Source organism: Parasteatoda tepidariorum, chromosome 4 (genome assembly GCF_043381705.1).
Source record: "Parasteatoda tepidariorum isolate YZ-2023 chromosome 4, CAS_Ptep_4.0, whole genome shotgun sequence".
Classification (NCBI taxonomy): Eukaryota; Metazoa; Arthropoda; class Arachnida; order Araneae; family Theridiidae; genus Parasteatoda; species Parasteatoda tepidariorum.
This window is the reverse complement of record NC_092207.1, coordinates 90,595,936-90,615,185: the sequence shown is the minus strand read 5'-3', so window position 1 is coordinate 90,615,185 and position 19,250 is coordinate 90,595,936. Positions and strand designations below refer to the sequence as shown.

The window sequence follows — 19,250 nt, the reverse complement described above, 5'->3', positions numbered from 1 at the left end:
TGTTTTTATTACTAGAAATGTCCTTGCCATACAACAATACGGTAAATTTACCAGAATTTTTTCTACGTGTATCAGGTTGCAATTTACCTGTAATCAAAACTTTTTTTGCTCGTTTCCCATGAGAAACTTGAAAAAAAAATTATTATTCTAATTAATTACAACACTGAATTATAGCGTTTTACTGTGTGAGAGTTACAACAAGAAAGGAACAAAATATACTTTAAAAATAATGATACAAAGAAAACAATGATGCATGTAAAATATAATAAATATTATTAAATGTATTTAAATTTTCCTGCAGGTGAGGCTCCTAAAATAGTCTTTTTTTTAATCATTAATAACTAGAATTCCTTCAACAGCAACACACCTTACAGGTTTCGGCACCAGATAAGTTAAAAAAAATTAAAGGAACACATATGCTTCTTGGATTACTATCTAAAGTTAGCAGACTAATTTTTTTTAAAGCAACTATCATCAGCTTTATCATTCAATATCTCGAGACAGTAATTATGATACTCATTACAGAAGAGATTCTTGCACAGCTTGAAACCATAATGATCCGGGGTGCTTGATGTTTGGTATTCCAGCTATTCCCTCAAAACATAAGTTTTTTTCTCCAACAATTAGTGGCAATTTTCCTTGCCCATTTGGTAAAAAGTATGAAAACTTATCCCATTTGAGAGAACTCCCTCAATCATTGGGAACTGTGCAATATGATAGCACCCCTGCCAACTTAATCATGCTTCTCTGGAATGTTCTTCTGAATCCTGATTCTAAATGATAACCGTGGGGGGCTGCTCATTTACTTCAAAAAGTAAGTTTATGTGATGACTCAGCCATCAGATTCTAAGTACCAATTTAGTTCCGTTAGTCATTTAGAACTCTTTTTTTTTAATGCAAATTTCACTGAATTGTACAAAAGATATTTTTCTGATTTACATTTCGATCCTAGTTTGTTTTTTGCTCTTTTTTTTAATGCTTGCATCTCAAATTGTTTTTAATTTAATATTTTAAGAGCCATTATTTTGAAATTCAGATAATGTGTGATAGCTGTTATTTTTGATTAACTCGAATATTTTTTATTGAAGTAAGGAATAAAAAATGAGAGCTGTTGTTTCTGTTGTCGTAGGCCGTTAAGGTATTGGGGGTGCGATTGTTCTCGTTTTCCAATGGCATCATCTCTGCCCAAGAATTTGACTTTCGCCCGACCCATGCGTCAGACCCGTTTATAGGGCGGACCCATTTATGCATCCATTCATTTGTCCACCGATCGTAATTTTGAAATGAACCAGAGATTGATCAATCTCAAATTCAGTAAAACCCAGAAGTATAATTTGTTATAGGAACATGGAGGATTTTGTGACCCTGCAGATTTAGCGTGCACCAGCAGCCCGCTGGATTTGAACACCTGTTATCACGAACGTGAGAGTTCCTAGACTTTTCCCTCCCCTATACAAATTTCGAAGTTCAAAGTCAATATTTTGAAAGTGAAATATAAGTATGTTTTATGGAGTTTATCTAAAGAAAGCAACAGCACTCCAAGCTTTGTTTTGCTATATTATTGATATACCGCTGCCTAGTTTTGGACATGCACTCATTTTATTGGCGTATTGCTACTTTTTAGAATTATNAAAATTAAAGGAACACATATGCTTCTTGGATTACTATCTAAAGTTAGCAGACTAATTTTTTTTAAAGCAACTATCATCAGCTTTATCATTCAATATCTCGAGACAGTAATTATGATACTCATTACAGAAGAGATTCTTGCACAGCTTGAAACCATAATGATCCGGGGTGCTTGATGTTTGGTATTCCAGCTATTCCCTCAAAACATAAGTTTTTTTCTCCAACAATTAGTGGCAATTTTCCTTGCCCATTTGGTAAAAAGTATGAAAACTTATCCCATTTGAGAGAACTCCCTCAATCATTGGGAACTGTGCAATATGATAGCACCCCTGCCAACTTAATCATGCTTCTCTGGAATGTTCTTCTGAATCCTGATTCTAAATGATAACCGTGGGGGGCTGCTCATTTACTTCAAAAAGTAAGTTTATGTGATGACTCAGCCATCAGATTCTAAGTACCAATTTAGTTCCGTTAGTCATTTAAAACTCTTTTTTTTTATGCAAATTTTACTGAACTGTACAAAAGATAGTTTTCGGATTTAAATTTTGATGCTAGTTTGCTTTTTGTTCTTTTTTTAACTCTTGCATCGTAAATTGTTTTTAATTTAATATATTAAGAGCTATTATTTTGAAATTCAGATAATGTGTGATAGCTGTATTTTTTTATTAACTTTTTTATTGAAGTAAGATATAAAAAATGAGGGTTGTTGCTGTTGTTGTCGTACGCCATTAAGGTATTGGGGGTGCGATTTTTCTTGTTTTCCAATGGCGTCATCTCTGCCCAAGAATTTGACTTCTGCCCGACCGTCACATCCGTTAATAGGGCGGACCCATTTATACATCCATTCATTTGCTCACAGATCGTAATTTCGAAATGAACCAGAGAACGATCAATCTCCAATTCAGTAAAATCCAGAAATATAATTTGTTATAGGAACATGGAGGACTTTATCACTCGATAGATTTAACAAGCACCAGTCACCATTTACTTCAGGGTAAGCCTTGGACCGGCTGGATTTGAACATACGTTATCACGAACGTGAAAGTTTCTAAAATTGTTTCTCTCCAATAGAAAGTTTCGAAATTTAAAGTCAATATTTTAAAAGTGAAATATAAGTATGTTTTATGGGGTTTATCTCTCTTAACATCAACAATTACAAGAGGAAGAACAAACCACTTTAAAGGGATGAAAATTCTTCCCGACTAAATAAGAACTTGTATTCCCTGCAAGAACTGCACCAATATCCAACTTACACCGGATCACATTCTCGAGTGCCCAGCCCTTACCCCATATGTTTTACAACTGGGTATGGTGCCACTGGCTTCAGAACTTCGTGAGATCCTCTACAGTAATGATGTTTTGGAGCTAGCGGATTCAGTTTTGTAGGCACACGAATCCATTTAATTGTCCACGGACACGATAAAAAAAATTAAAAAATGGGGTTTATCTAAAGAAGGTAGCAGCACCCCAGACTTTGTTTTCCTATATTATTGATATACCGCTGCCTAGTTTTGGGCATGCACTCTCTTTCTTGGCGTATTACTACTTTTCAGATTTATGCTACGCCAATAAGTAAGTGAAAAAGGCAGTTTTTGACGTTTTTCTGCTCTGAAAATCTTGGTTAAACAATAGCACCCCAAAAGAATTTCCCTCACTATTAAAGCTCACTATTGAGACAAAATGTGCGTTTCACCACTCTCCGGGATTATTATCACTTTTATTAGATATTCCCATTCAAACTTTAAAAAACTGAAAATGTGCATTTTTTATATTTTTTATTTGTTCTTTTTTTCAAAACAGCATCATGGCTCAAAAAAAACTACTATACCATACCATATTCTAGGCAAACTTAAAATGCTAACGCAAGGAAACGAAATAGACCTTTCATTTTTAAGAAAAATATTAGCATAATTCTGGTTATCAGATTTGTTTATATTGCATTGGTTGTATCAGATCAGTTATACAATTCGGTTTAATCAGTTTTTATTCGAATTATCTGAAAACTTGAACAGTTATTGTATTTCATTACACAGATAATGCAGGTTAAGACTGAATTGAGTTTTCTATGTGATCAATCATTTGTAACATGATTTATCCCTTAATTCATTTTATTCCTAAAGTGCATAAGTACACCATTTCAATAAATATTTTTATTAAAACTGTGATGTATCTTTTTTTCTGCTATAGTCAAGAGTTCCGAAGACGTCTATAAAATATTAATAATTCAATTGGGGTAAACACCTTTCATTTAAAAATTTTCAAACTACGCCTGATGTTTAACTTGACAGATGTTATTGACAAATTCAACTTTTTGAAAATGTATAATTATCCCATTTGAACTTAATCTTATGTTTTTATGTGGGATTAACTTTGCTGCAAGTTCTATAAATAAAGTGAAAGTAAAACAAATGTTATAAAAAACTAGTGCTCAACTAAATTATTTTGTCAATATTGCATATAGGCACCATTTTATTTCTTAAATGAAATAATATTTCTCCTGTACAAACTTTTGTTCTGTGTTTGTGAATGTAATTTAAGCATATTTCAATGAAAATAATACCACATTAAATCTCTATGCTTGGCGTAAAATAGATTATTGTCCATTACACACGCGTATTCTTGTAATATGGTAAATTGAATTTACTTTTTCTTAAATGATCGATTTAATATTAAAGTTATGTCATAAAAACTGTATCAGTGTAAATATTTTAGAAAATTAGCATGTTTATGAGTTATAAATTACTTTTATACTAACTTGGTTTCCTCTCTTTACTATCCTTTGAAGCCATCTTATATTTCAAACATACCATCCACGATTTCAATCTACGTTTTCGAACCCATCAAATTATTTTGCTTCAAATTTTTCGTCAAAAAGAGGCTGTTTCATTTTTTTTTCCTTTGATCCCAAATGGAGTGATCAAAGGAAGAAGTAAATCTTCTGTAAACGGCGTACTTATTTCCTCACGGAAAAAGAATAAAAAGATCTGAAATATTTTAAAAAGACATCACACACGGACGTGATGCCACACTTAGCTGTTTAATGTCCCGTATAAATGAGAAGAAAAAAAATCCTTTCCCGAGAAAAGTATTAAAAATATACGTTGAAATCGATGCGGTTTCCTTTTAAAGTTTGGTTTAGTGATTTTCATAGTTGAATTAGCGTTCGATTACTATGACAAAGAAATAATTTTCAATTAAGCAGAGTAATAATTGTATTTATTAGTAACGAAAAATTTAGTGTTAAGGACCTCTTGTTTCAGCGTCTGGTTGGTCAAATTCATTATAGCAGTTTTAAGTGGAGGGGGGGAGTACAGAATTTTTATTCAGGAATTAATTCAAGAGTGGTTACATTTAAATAAATAATCCTTAGAAACTGAATCGGTATCAATCAAAATATATATTTAAAATCAATAAAATATTTGTTTTCAATTGAGTCTCTAAAAATACGACAATAAAGTATGGATTTTACAAGTGAGGAAAAAGGAAAAAAGTCAAACTGCAGAGAAAAAAATTCATTGTTGTGCATTTTAAATACGACAAGATTTAAAACAAGATTTAAAAGACAAGATTTAAAAGAAAAATTTCAAAATTTCCGATTAAGCCCTATCGTCTAGAAAAATTGGATATCAACTTATATTCTTAAAAAGACCCATCCTGCTTTGTCCCGGGAAGCCGAAAAGAATAAAATGACTATAAATTTACGATATTAGATTCGCCTCCATATTTACTGCTCCGTTGAGATAGTCGCTTTTGATTGTTTTAGGAATTTCCTCTTTAAAGATGCATATGGTTGATTCCAGGACAGGAGTCTTAAAGTCTGAATAACGCATCTTCCACGCTGATCTTGAAAGCACGTGGATGGCTTGTGAACAAGTAAAATTCCCCTAGCATAGCTCGAATTCAGACTAAAATTACTTGTACAGCTACAGATAGGGTAATATCATAAACGTCACACTTAGTATTTTTTAGAAATTTTAAGCGAATTTTGATAACAATTGTGTAATTAAATAATAATCAACAAATTACAGTTGATCATATAAACACTTCTTTTATTTCCTAAATTAAAAAATGAAATGAAATCAGGCGGCCTCGAGCACTTAATATGAGCTTATTTTCAAGAATCACAAGACGTAAATCAAGGAAACAAAAATAGATTTGAAAAGGAAAAAGCAAAATTGTGAATAGAAAAATGAGAGGCCGGGATAGCCTGGTTGGTAGGGAACTGAGCCCATGTCCAAGAGTTCGTGGGTTCGATCCCCGCCGACTCCGCGTGTAGTAAATGGTGACTGATGCACGTTAATCTGTCGAGTCGCAAAGTCCTCCATGTTCCCATAACAAATCAATACCTCTTGGGGTACTGATCTAGGAGTTTCCTTGTCTTCTGGATTGGTTCAAAATTACAAGGTACATTAGTAGTCGTAAACCCAAAATTAGGTCGGCTGTTCAGCGACGGATAAAAATAAGAAATAAAAATAGAAAATGAAAAATAAAGGTGGAAAACAAAACTGGAAAACTCCGGTAACCAAGAGACAAAGCAGGGCAGGTTGCATACTTAAGCATGATTGAGGGAGGATGAGAAATATATGTCTTTAACAAGGGAAACCATTATAATTAACAAGGTTAAAATTTATCAAGTATTGATTCAATGTATAGGTTATTCATTTCAGCAAATTATGGAATAATTATTATAAATTTCTAATAGCAATTGCGTAAAGATTAATAAGAAACTATTGAAATATTCACAATAATTTTAATTGCATTAAAAATACACCTTAACACTTCTATCAATTGGAAAAAGAAAAATTAGTATTTCACAAATGAAACAGAATAAAATTATGAGTGAAATTTTCATCACTGAATTCTGCAGTTAAATCAAAACGAGGAACCTTTGCTTCGTCTATCGAAGGAACATCATAAATAAAAGGACAAATAAAAGATTTAAATAATGTGTGCAAATAATGGTAAAATGATCCAAGATTCAAATGTTTAATTTAATTTTTAATTTTTATTTATTTACTTATTCATTTATTTATTTATTTTTAATATTTATTCAACATTTATATTCCATAATATTATTGTAATATGGTAAGGTAGAATATAATACAATTAAGCAGAAATCAAAAAGTTAGAAAAAGACTGTTGGTCTTATCGGTACTATAACAGGTACCGTAGTCAATGGTACTTCATTTAGTACCGAAAAATAAAAATCATTGTATTTTAGTCATTTTTAGATATGATATCCACCTTAAATTGTTATCGATCTTATCGAGAAGTTTTACTTCTCAATAAGATAGATTATTAGCTGTTTACTAGAAAAAGAGTTGCCGATACTACATCTTTTTACAAAAGCACTTAAACCAGTTTGGTATCACTCGAAAAATTTTTGGCGTTTCAAAAAGTGAAAAGTTTTTAGATTGAATGCACGAAAAAAAGAAATTCTTACGTTGATCGAAATAATAAAAACAATTTTGATTTACTATAAAACGTATTTTTTTTCTTTTCGTTATTTACTACCACTATTACAGGTCAAATGTGTATTTAACTCTGCTACTGTCAGAGTACTTTGTGAAAAAATAGTTTTCTCTTTTAAACTCTATTTTTTTTTCTATGTTCGAGAAAAAGACTTTCTGGCGTTACTTTAACTGAATAAAAATATTCTTATGGCATATTTTAAATTTTTTTTAGTACATTTCAATTGCATTTTAAAAATTTCTGGTATCATACGTGTTATCTGAGTATTACGGTACAAGAGTCTCTAAACTCAATTTTTTGTTTCTGTGTTCGAAAAGAACGTTATTCTTATCTTCAATAAAGAAAATCCCAAGAAACTGAAGATGTAAGATATTAAAAACTTCCTTCGCTTCAAAAGTATTCAAATTGGAAATTCGACATGTTTCAAGAACTCATAAATGGGCACTTATTTTAAGACTTGCCAGACGTGAATGACGGGAAACAAAAGTGATTTGAAATTAAACGGAAATAAATAGAAAAATAGAGGTGAGCACATGGTTGAAATGCACATTGTTGGAACCGTGGGTATAAATTCAATTATGACAATGACAAAATTATTTCCACCCCAGTCACATCAGGTCATCTTGATGGTCGGGAATTTTGTTCTATTCCTGTAAGTACTGATTCATTTGTTAACGACATTAGCTCCTCACTACCTCCAGTACACCAGTGACGAGTGGAAATGCATTTTACCCTGATTTGCTCCTCTCGGCCACTATGACTTTTCTTGTTCTTTTTTTCCTATTTTGTATTTTTCTCTTACGGCTACTACGGTTTTTCTAGTTTTCTTAACGTTTAAAATTTCAAATCACAATTTCACTTTTGCCAAGTCTTGAAAATGGAGGAGTATTTTTGAACACTTAAAATATGTCGACTGTTATTTCCAACCTGTATATTTTAGAAGCGAGTGAAGTTTTTAATTTGGTAATCGTACCACCTCAGTTTCTTCAAGTAACATTCTGACAATTTTATCAAGTAACATTCTAATGTAATTGAACCAATTGAAAACTCTTTTAGTAAATTTTAGAACTCCTTTTTTTTTAATTTTCCTTTATTTTATCACTATATTCTTTTTTAATTACTGGGATCCATCTGGGATAGAAAAAAAACCCTCTCTTCTAAACCCTAATATCTACAAAGCGAAATTTGATTGCTGATTAAACGCCTTCAATAATAGAAGATACTTAACATATCGTTTTCATTAGAGTGTGAAGAACAAAACTATCATCCCTACTTCCCTCACCAGAAAAAAAAAAGAAAAACGCAGTAACAAATGTTTCTTAAAGCGGCATAAACATCTATTTTGACGTTAAAATCCTTTGTTCTATATCGTTTTCCTTTTTCAGTCGGGAACGCTTAAAAAGCGTGCTCACCCGGTCGAGTCGAACGAAGAAGTTCTCGACGGGAAGCGCGTGAAAACTGTTTTTACTGAGTCCCAGGTTGGACATAAATCGTATTTACGATAAAGCTTTGTCGTGTTCCATACGGATCAAAATGCTGCCTACGGATTAAAGAAAATGCTTTTACCAGATTCCAGTTAGAGTGTCTTGTAATGTCACTTTTTTGCTTTCAGAAATATTTCAATTTCAGTTTCCCTTTTTCGAATATTGAAGTTATGGGATGTTTGAGATAGGTTTTTCCTTTACCCGTGGGGCTTGTTTTGTTTGGAATTGAGTAATTTAAAACTTATGCTCGTGTGCTTGTAATTTTTTTTTTTCAAAATTGCCTAGGGAATCGTGTTTGTATAGGTTTTTGAAATAAATGTAACCTATGCTTTTTATAGTTTGAAGGCACTGATATTCATGGTAGGAGTTTCTAAGGTCAAAAAATAAAAGCGAATTTTTTTTCGAATATGTTTTAAGTTTTAAAAGAAGTTCTTCCAAGCTTTGGCTCCAAACAAATTTTAAAAAAACCATAATCTCGAGTTGAGCCGAAGCCTTTATTAAAATAACTCAAAGCAAAGCATTAATTTAAAATAAAGAATTTAAAGAGCCAGGAGAGCCTGGTTGGTAGGGCGCTGGACTCACGTTCGTGGGGACGGAAGTTCGAATCCATCCGGCCGAAGACTCCTCGCATAGTAAATGGGGACTGGTACACGTTAAATATGGTGGGTCACAAAGTGCTCCATTATCATAGTATAACAAACTATACCTCTGGGAGTACTGAATTAGAGATGGATCGCTCTCTGGTTTAGGTCAAAATTACAATCTGTGGATGAATGGATGTATGAATGGGTCTGATCTATAAACGGGTGTGACGTATGGGTGTGGAAGTCGAATTCTTAGCCAGAAATGGCGCGACTGGAAAACTAGAATAAACGCACCCACAGTGTCTTAATGGCCTACGACAGCAACGGCGAATCTAAACGGACAAATAACTTGAATATTTAAGAAAAAATATTTAAATTAAAAAAAGAAGAAGCAAGATACCAATTTGGTGAAATTTTCTACTGAGATTAAAATTACTAAATTTAATAAATAACATATGTTAGCACCCACTTCAATACAAGCCCGCTTGCATCAATTCACCTTGCGACTCATTATTAATAATTATATATACTAATATAGTTCCTGATATTTATGGATGCATGTTCGTTAACTGTTATATGTAAAAGTCGCCCTGGTTCTTCTATAAATCTTATTTTTGTTATGTCTACTAAACATACATAAATGCCTCCTCTCATCTCTCATCTGATCTATAATCTTCGGTGAATAATTCTCATGTTTAGCATATTTTCATAAATACAAACTATGGAGATTTAAAAAAAAAAACTTTTCAATTATCAAAAAGGAAATTGACAGATTTTTTTTCATATTGGCTGTCTCTTTTATTTTACCTAATTAGAAAAGAGGGCATTGATTAAAAATGGAAGCACGAAACCTAACCTAACTGTCATGAAAAACTGTTATAGAATTCCAATAGTTATAAATATAACATATCAATTGCTTAAAATCGTTCATCTGATAAAAGAGACTTTAGGAAAAGCATTTGAAATATAACTTATTCACCGCAATAATACTTATTTAGAAATTAAGTATTCAATATAAAGGAATGTTTTGTTTTAGCTAAAAAGAGATATTTCCACTAATTTAAAGATAATTTACATTTTTTTGAGACCAGCTTAAACACATGATGATAAACATTGATAGTTTAAACTCTTATTTAAGAAAATATAGTTTTTATAATCCCATTTATTTGAAAATAAGCACTATTAATATTCTTAGTGCTTTCACCGCAGAGCATATTAATAACGCTTAAATAAGAACTCAATGCATAGAGGCACAATGCCTTAACTATTGAGCCAGCGCAACACACCGTTAAACAATTATGTATACGAAATTTTTTGATTCAATTTTTAGGAAACTTTATTTATAATGAAATAATTTTCAATTAAAATTATATATCAATTAATATTCATTTTTATGTATATCAAAAAGAATTAATTTGAAATAAAATGGATGGAACATCGGGCTTGTTTTAAAATACATATCCCATTAAGGATTTATACATGTTGAGTTGTTAGAAGATTATAGATATGTTTAATTGGATACTTGCAAGCGACGTCAGGCGCGGGTCAGCCAATCATTTTCAACTCGCGCAATTAACGTCGCTTACTGGTATCCAATTGAAATCCGATTGATTCATCATGATAATAACCCCAAGCCTCAAAGCTGTAATTTTAACACGCCATACACAACCACGTGATTAGACGGAACCAAGTGATTTGTTCTAAGCAACCGATTGTGCTTTTATCAGCTGACAAAAATTTATAGCAGATTACGCCCTGCTTTCCATGAGAATGAAAGTATTTAAATGTATAGAGTATTTTAACTTTGCTTATTTAGTCATTTGTATGTTAAAAACATAATTAGATTTTTTTTTAAACTACCTATTGATAGAACATTTTGCATTTGTTTTAATACGCATTTATCATCTGAACACAAAATCGATAACGCATTGTGTTTTTCTTTCATATCAAATACCAACCGAAACCAAGTATATATTTATGTCAAATAATAAGAATAAAATAAGCTACTCTATAAGCCTACCCATTCAAAGTGAACGCAAACTTGTAAGCACAAATGTTGCTCACATATCGATATCGACAAATCTAACCAGCTGCTACCTCATACCGCAGCATTCAGACTCATAAAAATACCATCAGAAGGGGAATGCCGTCAAAAATCACTCACTCCATTAGAGTAAGAGAAGAAAATGATTCCTAGGGGGATTCAGGTTCAATACCGGAGTCAAATAGCGCAGGCATCATGTGATCCTTCATTTACTCCATCTGTATGATTCCATATAACACTTTACCGTATCTGTTGACTCATATGATAGTTGAGGTCATCTTCTGAATATTGTATGTCAGTTCGGAGTGAAAATATCTCTAAGAAACGTGTGGCGGCATGTCAGTCACTATGATTGAAACCCCCCACGCCCTTTTGATGAATATTACATTATATGGGTATTTGGATGGTCGCGTACGGAGAAATGTTTTACTTCACCAGAAGTTGGCTTCTATTTTCCATTATTTTTTTTTTTTTCCGATTTGAAATCTTTTGTTAAAAGATTAAAGCAGCTGTTTTCTTTTCTCTGACGTTATCTTTTAAGGTATCCAACTGGTTTAGGCAAAAAAAAATTTCTTAGAAAAAAGGTTTGATTAAAATTTAAATTCTATGTTTGGTAAGCAGGACTCCTACAATTATAAATTTAAAGTAAAGTTTAAAAATTGATAAAATATTTTTCAAAGATAAGGCAGATTTGAGCTTAAAAAACTACAATTTTTTTCATGTCACTCTAACAGCTCTACAGCAAATTTGAAGCATAAATTCCAAAATAATTTTTTTTCTAGATCAATTATGTGATTTCCCGCTTTTTTAAATTAAATCTTCAAAAAAATTCAAAAAGACAATGAAATATAACTAAATGTAATGTTTAACTTTGAAGTATGCTATTAACTTTAAACTTTACAAAAATAACAAATTTTCACTTCAGTCTTAGCTTTTAGTTCAAAACGGAGCTAATATTATACAAAATCTAAAAATTCTTTTTTTTTTGTAATGTATGAAAAAAAATTTCCTCAAAATAGTGTCGTTCTTCAGAAAATGCATTTAAATTGCAGAAAAATTCTGAAATGTAAGAAAATTCTGACAACAAAAATAATAATTCGGAATTTAACTATCTGAAAATGAATTTTATTTGTCTTAGTGTATTTTATTCAAATAAAAAAAAGGGTTAAAATACTCAAAGCATAACAAAATAATTTTAGTTTCGTTCTCAGGAGTTTACTTCCGCCTTCATCTGTCAGCATACGAAAAAACAACTATAACTTCTCATCTGAAATCGGAGTTCAAACATTTAAAGGGTTTTGGAGAGCTAATGAACTAAAGTTCAAATATGCAGGGGAAAAAAAAGAAAAAAAAATCGAAATTTTCTTCAAAATCACCGATTTTTCTCTGATCCCTTAGTACATTCTGTTCTAATCCCTCTCCGAAATAAATCACTCAGAATCAACTTTGGCGAATGCTTCTTTTAAAACAAAAATAAGGTATACAGCTAAAATAGATTCGAAATAATCAATTCACTTTTTGTAAAGGTGAAATTAAAGTATTTAAAGAAATTTTTCGTTTCTTTAAAGTCATTATGATCAAATTGAAAGGGGTACTCGAATCTCAATTTTTGAAATTTGAGACTGTCGATAAGAGGCGTAATAATTTAATACTACGCTGAGGAAAAAAAGTAAGGTCAAAACTACCAGACTGTGGTGAAATGTACCGAGTTTCTGTATCTATAAATAATAATCAGTTTTCAAAAAAGATTTAAGGAATGTATTGTAAGAGTGGCGTTTAATAAGTTATCGTGTTTACGTTTATTTAATGATTAGTCAAATTACTTGATTAAAAACTTCAATCACTTCAAAAATTCAAATTGGAAATAACAGTTGACATGTTTCAAGCACTCAAAAACAAACGCCCATTTTCGAGACTTGCCAGACGAGAATTTGAATCGTAAAGTTTCCAACAAACCACTGGAAAAATAAAGATGAGAAACAAAACTAGAAAAACCACTGTAGTCGAGAGGTACAAATCGTGTAAAATGCATTTCCACGCGCTATGGAGAAGTTGTGAGGAACAAATGCCATTGACAAGGGAATCAATTATTCATGTGAATAAAATAAGATTCTAAGGCATCAAGATGAGTTGAAATAATTTTGCCATTGTCGAAAATGAATTTATATCTAGGATTCTAACAATGTGTAGCAATTGATGAATCTTTTTTTTTCTTCTCTTTCACGTCTGAAAAGTCTTGAAAATGGGGGCATGTTTCTGAGTGTTTGAAACATGTCAACTGTTTTCTACGATTTGTATATTTTTGAAGCTTTTAATCAGTTAATATGTTCCCTCTTCAGTTTTTTGGGATTATTTTCTGATTACACAAGCGTTTGCGTATCGACAATTCAATGTTTAGTGATCTTGTTCTCTATTTGCAAATGATAACAATTTCAATCTGATGTTTTTGAAAAATTCTAAGTAAAAATGACTAAAATAAAATTTTTAGACTTTAATCCATTATTTAAATTAAAAGAATATTGCAGCTACTTGAATTCTAATGCTATAGTCAAATCTATCATTTTAATTATATTTTATTGTTCTTTTCAATGGAATCTAAGTTTTATTCTATTAATTTTTTTAATTAAAAAAGTTTTTCTCCGAAAGCTTTTAAAAGCCTGTATAGTGCTTAAATCATCGTTAATATGCATTTAATAACGCTTTTAATAATATTACTCTTTAAGTTGCAATCTTCAAATGTTTAAATTTTAAATTTGTATAAAATTATGATATTAATGTTGTTTTGAAAAATTAGAAAGCGTTGTTTAATTTTTTTATTCTAATTTGTTTTATTAATAAATTTAATTTCTTTTCGCAGGTAAGAACGATTCTTCCTATATGAATGCTTCATAACACGTAAGTTTTTATTCCAGTTTTTGCAATTTTACGTGGAAAATGTCATATTTTGAAATAAATAATACACGAGATAACAATGTAGTAGTTTCGTATGCCTAATAACTCATTGTAGTTATTCTTCTACATAAAAAGAATACAAACTATAATAAAAAGAAAATATCTAATTCACGCCAATTATTTATTATCTTATCTTAGCATCGTTCCAAACAACACGAAAACTGCATTTGCACAAAACACGTCTTTATCGGTGCGATAATTGGCTATCAGTAATTAAGATAACAGCCAATAACTGCTCTGTTTATTATACTTGATCTGGGAAGCACAAATTGACAGTTTACTGCCTAAGATTATTATGCCGCCCTATGGCTTTCGGCGCCGTTTCGACGCCAGATTTTCGTTTATGGCTTTCTCTCTTGGAATTGGGGGAGTAGGAAGAATTCTTTACTAGGGCAAGAAGGAAAGAATGACAGATTTACGCCCAATTACGTTCATTTTCCGACTTACCGACATCATCCCTACAAAGAATGTATTCATTTTGTCTGTCGAATTCCAACTTCCTATTATACAGTTTTCAAAGAGCAAATTAAGCGGCAAATTGCTTGTAGATCATAAAGAGAACAAATTGCTCTATTAGTTTCAAATTTTAATGAATTTATTTCGAATTTAATTAATAATGGGTGTTTAAGCATTTATCAATTCTACCTTATTAAATTAAGATTCAATTTCAAGTCACTTTTCTAGCTGTTGAATAACGCCGAATCCAATTATGTACATCTTGCACTAATTGCATAAGTCGTATTGCAAAGCGAAATGAATTAAGAATGTTTCGTAATACGTATTTTTCTTATATGTCTCTTAGAATCCTTATCAAATCCTAAATACAAATGTGAATATTCATTAGGAGACACAAATTATATTATAGTTAGAAATAAAATCTATAAATCAATATTTGACGCAGCTTTATCGAGATTAATTCATAATCAACTGTGTTCCTCCCAATTATATTCCTTTTCTGCACTGTTAGAATTTTCATTCTGAAATTATGGTTAAATAACCGGCAACAGTCTGTCCATCCGATTAACCGTAAAGATTACTGTAAAGTAGATTTTTCACCTTTACGATTTTGAAACCTTTTACAACTAGTATGGTTATAAGATCTTGAATACAAAACTGTACGGTTTTTTAACCATTTACAGCTATCATGGTTTCAAACCATAGAAAAGGAAATTTAACTAGGAGCTAAGGTTCTCGTTAGATAATGGGTATTTGAGAGTGCATGACACGGGAAATTCTTCACGTGTGTTAAAGGGAATGGTGGTGTCACGCTGGGTCTCGATCCCCGTTCTGTCGGTCGTGAGATTGACAGATTAGCTCCCTCGGCTATAATATGTGCGCAGTTACAAGGAACTAACTTGCTTTATTAGGTGGGCTCAGTTGGCGGAGTAAAATTATTGTTATTTAACCGTTTTAGGTAAAAATAGTTAAGAAACGATTTTTCTCACTGTTAATAGTTTAATTACCATCTTATTTATGGTTATTTGACTGTTTTGTTTAAATATGGTAAAATAACAATTAAATGGATTGTCATTTAGCCATTTTTTCCGAGAAATTTCCAAAAGTGTGGCGTATCTACTTTTACTGCTACAGCATCATCCCTACAAAGAAAGCAGTCGTTCTCTCTAATCGAATCGAATCATGTTAAATTCCATCTCCTTATGATCTTATTTTCAAAAAGCAAGTTATGTGGAAAATTTCTGCATTTTTAATAAATATTATAACTTTAATAATTAAATCTTTAATAATGTACTGTAAATCTAAAATTTTAACTAGAATTTAATTAAAATAATGAAATTTTATGAGTTGTTTGATTTTGATTTATTATATTACGGTGCGATTCTGAGCAATTTTTTGAGATTTTTTTTTAAGCCATATTTCGAATGTTAAAATAGCTAAACTATTATTTGAAGTGGAAAAGAGTTTGGGGTGTTCTGTAGCAACCATCATTTACATATATTTTTGGATTCCATACAAAATACTAAGTACAAAATATAAGTATTAGAGGACAGAAATTAATATAAATGAGAAATGCAGTCACAGAAAAAATTATTATCCAGCATCAACAATGCTCTACCAAACAGTTCATTCCTCTACTGTTTGTAGATCATGGAAAGAACAAGTAGTTCTACTAATTTTAAGCATTAAACGTATTATGAATGTCTAACTGTGCATTCTTCCATATTTCTGTGATCACAAGATTCAATTCTAAGTAACTTTTCCAACTCTTTCACCATGCTAGACTCAATATAAAGCATCTTTTTAGAAAGGCATTAGTCTGCCGAGAAAGCAAAATAAATAACAACAATGATGATATAGTTTATAACTTATTATTGATCTAAACTTTAAAAAAAAAATTTATTTAAAAATAGTTTGTTTTGTTTTTTTACGAAATTCGTTTTGTTTAGTCTCAAATTTTTTTGGGTGCTCCTCACACTATTGAATTGATATGTTTTTTATTATATATTTTACTTATTTTCTTTTTTTTCTCCAATTTTTCTGAGAAGTTTAAAATTTTTTAAATGTGTGAATATTTCTTAAAAACATTTTTTAGCAATTTTTTTCTTCTCTTTTAAAAACTCTTTATATCTTTTTCCTTGTCTTCTCTATATTTTTAACTTATTTTATGAGTTCTACTTATTTGCAGCTTATGCGCAGAAAATAAAGCTTATTGTTTTTCCTAATTTTCTTCGTTAATCTCTCTTTTCTTTAACCTTTTTGTCTTTATTATGTTACATCATATATATATATATATAAAGAGAGAGAAAGAGAGAGATATACTGTCTTTCTTTGTCAAAGAATAAACTATCTTTAGAATAATTTAAATATCAGAGCGATTTTTCTTTAGGAGAAAACCTGAGGAAATCGTATAAATTTAAACTTTTTAAATAAGCCGTTTTTATTCAGATAAATTCAGGTTCCAAAACTTTTCATAATTAAACACCGATTCAAAACTTTTTTTTTCCCTTTTTAAATTTTTCTTCTTCTTTAAAATGATGTACTTAGTGTAAGCATATCATCATTACTCAGTCGCTCGTGACTCCTATCACGTGATCAAAATCTATTTACATAAAGAACATGAGTTTAAGATCAAACATGCTGTGTTTAATGATAACAGTCAACTCTTTAAACAAATCCCATAGAACTAATTTAGCGGTAAATAGTGGAAGGGAAGATTGCATAAACAAACAAGCAAATCCTGATTCTTCGTGGAGCAAACTGGACACCCCTTTCTGGTATTTCCAGACTTATCTATCCTGTATAGAAATCCTTTGAAAAATCCGCTTTTGTAACAGCGGCTGTACAAATGGTGAAAGCTGACGATGTGATGTAAGTTATTATTAGAATCTCGTGTAAATACAAAAGATTGAAAGGGGCATACATTTATGTTTCTGAGAAGAAATGCCAAATGAATAAAACATTTAAACCCACAAAAATCTTTGCTAACCAAATACATAAATGATGAAAGCTACCCTGGCGTAACGAATAAACAAGCTTAACTCAAAATTTTAAACGNAATGATGTACCTTAGTGTAAGCATATCATCATTACTCAGTCACTCGTGACTCCCATCACGTGATCAAAATCTATTTACATAAAGAACACGAGTTTAAGATCAAACATTCTGTGTTAAATGATAACAGTCAACTCTTTAAACAAATCCCATTAAACTAATTTTACGGCAAATAGTGGAAGGGAAGATTGTATAAACAAATAAGCAAATCCTGATTCTTCGTGGAGCAAACTGGTCACCCCTTTCTGGTATTTCCAGACTTATCTATCCTGTATAGCAACAACTTTTGAAAAGTCCGCTTTTGTAACAGCGGCTGTACAAATGGTGAAAGCTGATGATATGATGTAAGTTATTATTAGAATCTCGCGTAAATACAAAAGATTGAAAGGGGCATACATTTATGTTTCTGAGAAGAAATGCCAAATGAATAAAACATTTAAACCCAAAAAATCTTTGCTAACCAAATACATAAATGATGAAAGCTACCCTGACGTAACGAATAAACAAGCTTAACTCAAAATTTTAAAAGTGACGATGAAGTTTTGTGATCGAAATATGCGTTTTTATTAGAAGGTTTAAAGTAAAAAATATATTATTTATCTAACTTCTTGATGTATAATTATTATTAAACATATTTTCATACTTTTTCATTACTTTGTATAAGTTAGGTTAAAATAGATGAAAAGTATTATATTTCACTTTAAATGATTTATGGTTATAAAAAACAGCATGAAACAACGGCGCCTTTTTTTTTCTCTTTTTTTTCTTTCTTCTTTTTTTGAGTTAAAGATAAAATCTTTCATACACGGCTCTCTTCCAAACAATCATTTTTCACATTTGCAGTTATTTAGATCTAAGAGAAACAGTTATTCATCAATCATCATTGAAATCTCTCTATTAACCAAATCAAATGTCGATAAATTTTTAAACAAGAATAAAAAAAAGATTTCGAAAGAATTTTTTTTTAATTTTTTTATTTTATATTTTAGTACAAATATAATTCCGTTAATCTAACAGATTTTTTTCTTCAGTAATTATTAGACTGTTTTTTTTTTTACTTTAATACCGAAATGCACTTTTTCTTGTAATTAGAGCGTCATGAAATATATGGATATATACAAGGGATACCGGTGTCCCATCTGCGTCAAAGGGTGAATGCAACTTTATTATCATTTAAAAATAAATGAACAAAAACAATATTATTCTACGTGATAATAGTTTTCTAAAACACAAATTAGTGGGAAGACGCCCGGTGGCTGAGTGGTAGCGCTTCGCACTCTCATATCACAGGTCCTGGGTTTGATACTCAGGCAGGACAAGATTGACTCAGCCGTTTATACCTTCAGTGGGTTAATAAAATGCTTACCAAGCATGCTCGGGGATTAAAGAGTGGGGGTTCCGCGTTCGGCTGACCTCCCAACCGAAACTTCTGCTCCTCCACGCCAAATCCCAAGGTCAAAAAAACTAACTAGGCCTACTGCGCACAGTAGGCCTTGTTAGGTCAACTGCGCACAGCGACTGCCCAAAGAAGGCCAAGGCCTACTGTATACAGTGGGCCTTGGCCTTCTTTGGGC

The 19,250-nt window shown here is 31.2% G+C and overlaps 1 protein-coding gene and 1 long non-coding RNA gene across 9 annotated transcripts in view; one reads left to right on the top strand and one right to left on the bottom strand.

The window, feature by feature from the left end:
- LOC107442127 (neuron navigator 2) overlaps positions 1-19,250 on the top strand; it is a 524,062-nt gene that overhangs the window by 217,483 nt on the left and 287,329 nt on the right. The gene's annotated exons all lie outside the window — the stretch shown is intronic.
- Positions 1-19,250, bottom strand: part of LOC139425404 (uncharacterized) — a 55,811-nt gene that overhangs the window by 20,477 nt on the left and 16,084 nt on the right. The gene's annotated exons all lie outside the window — the stretch shown is intronic.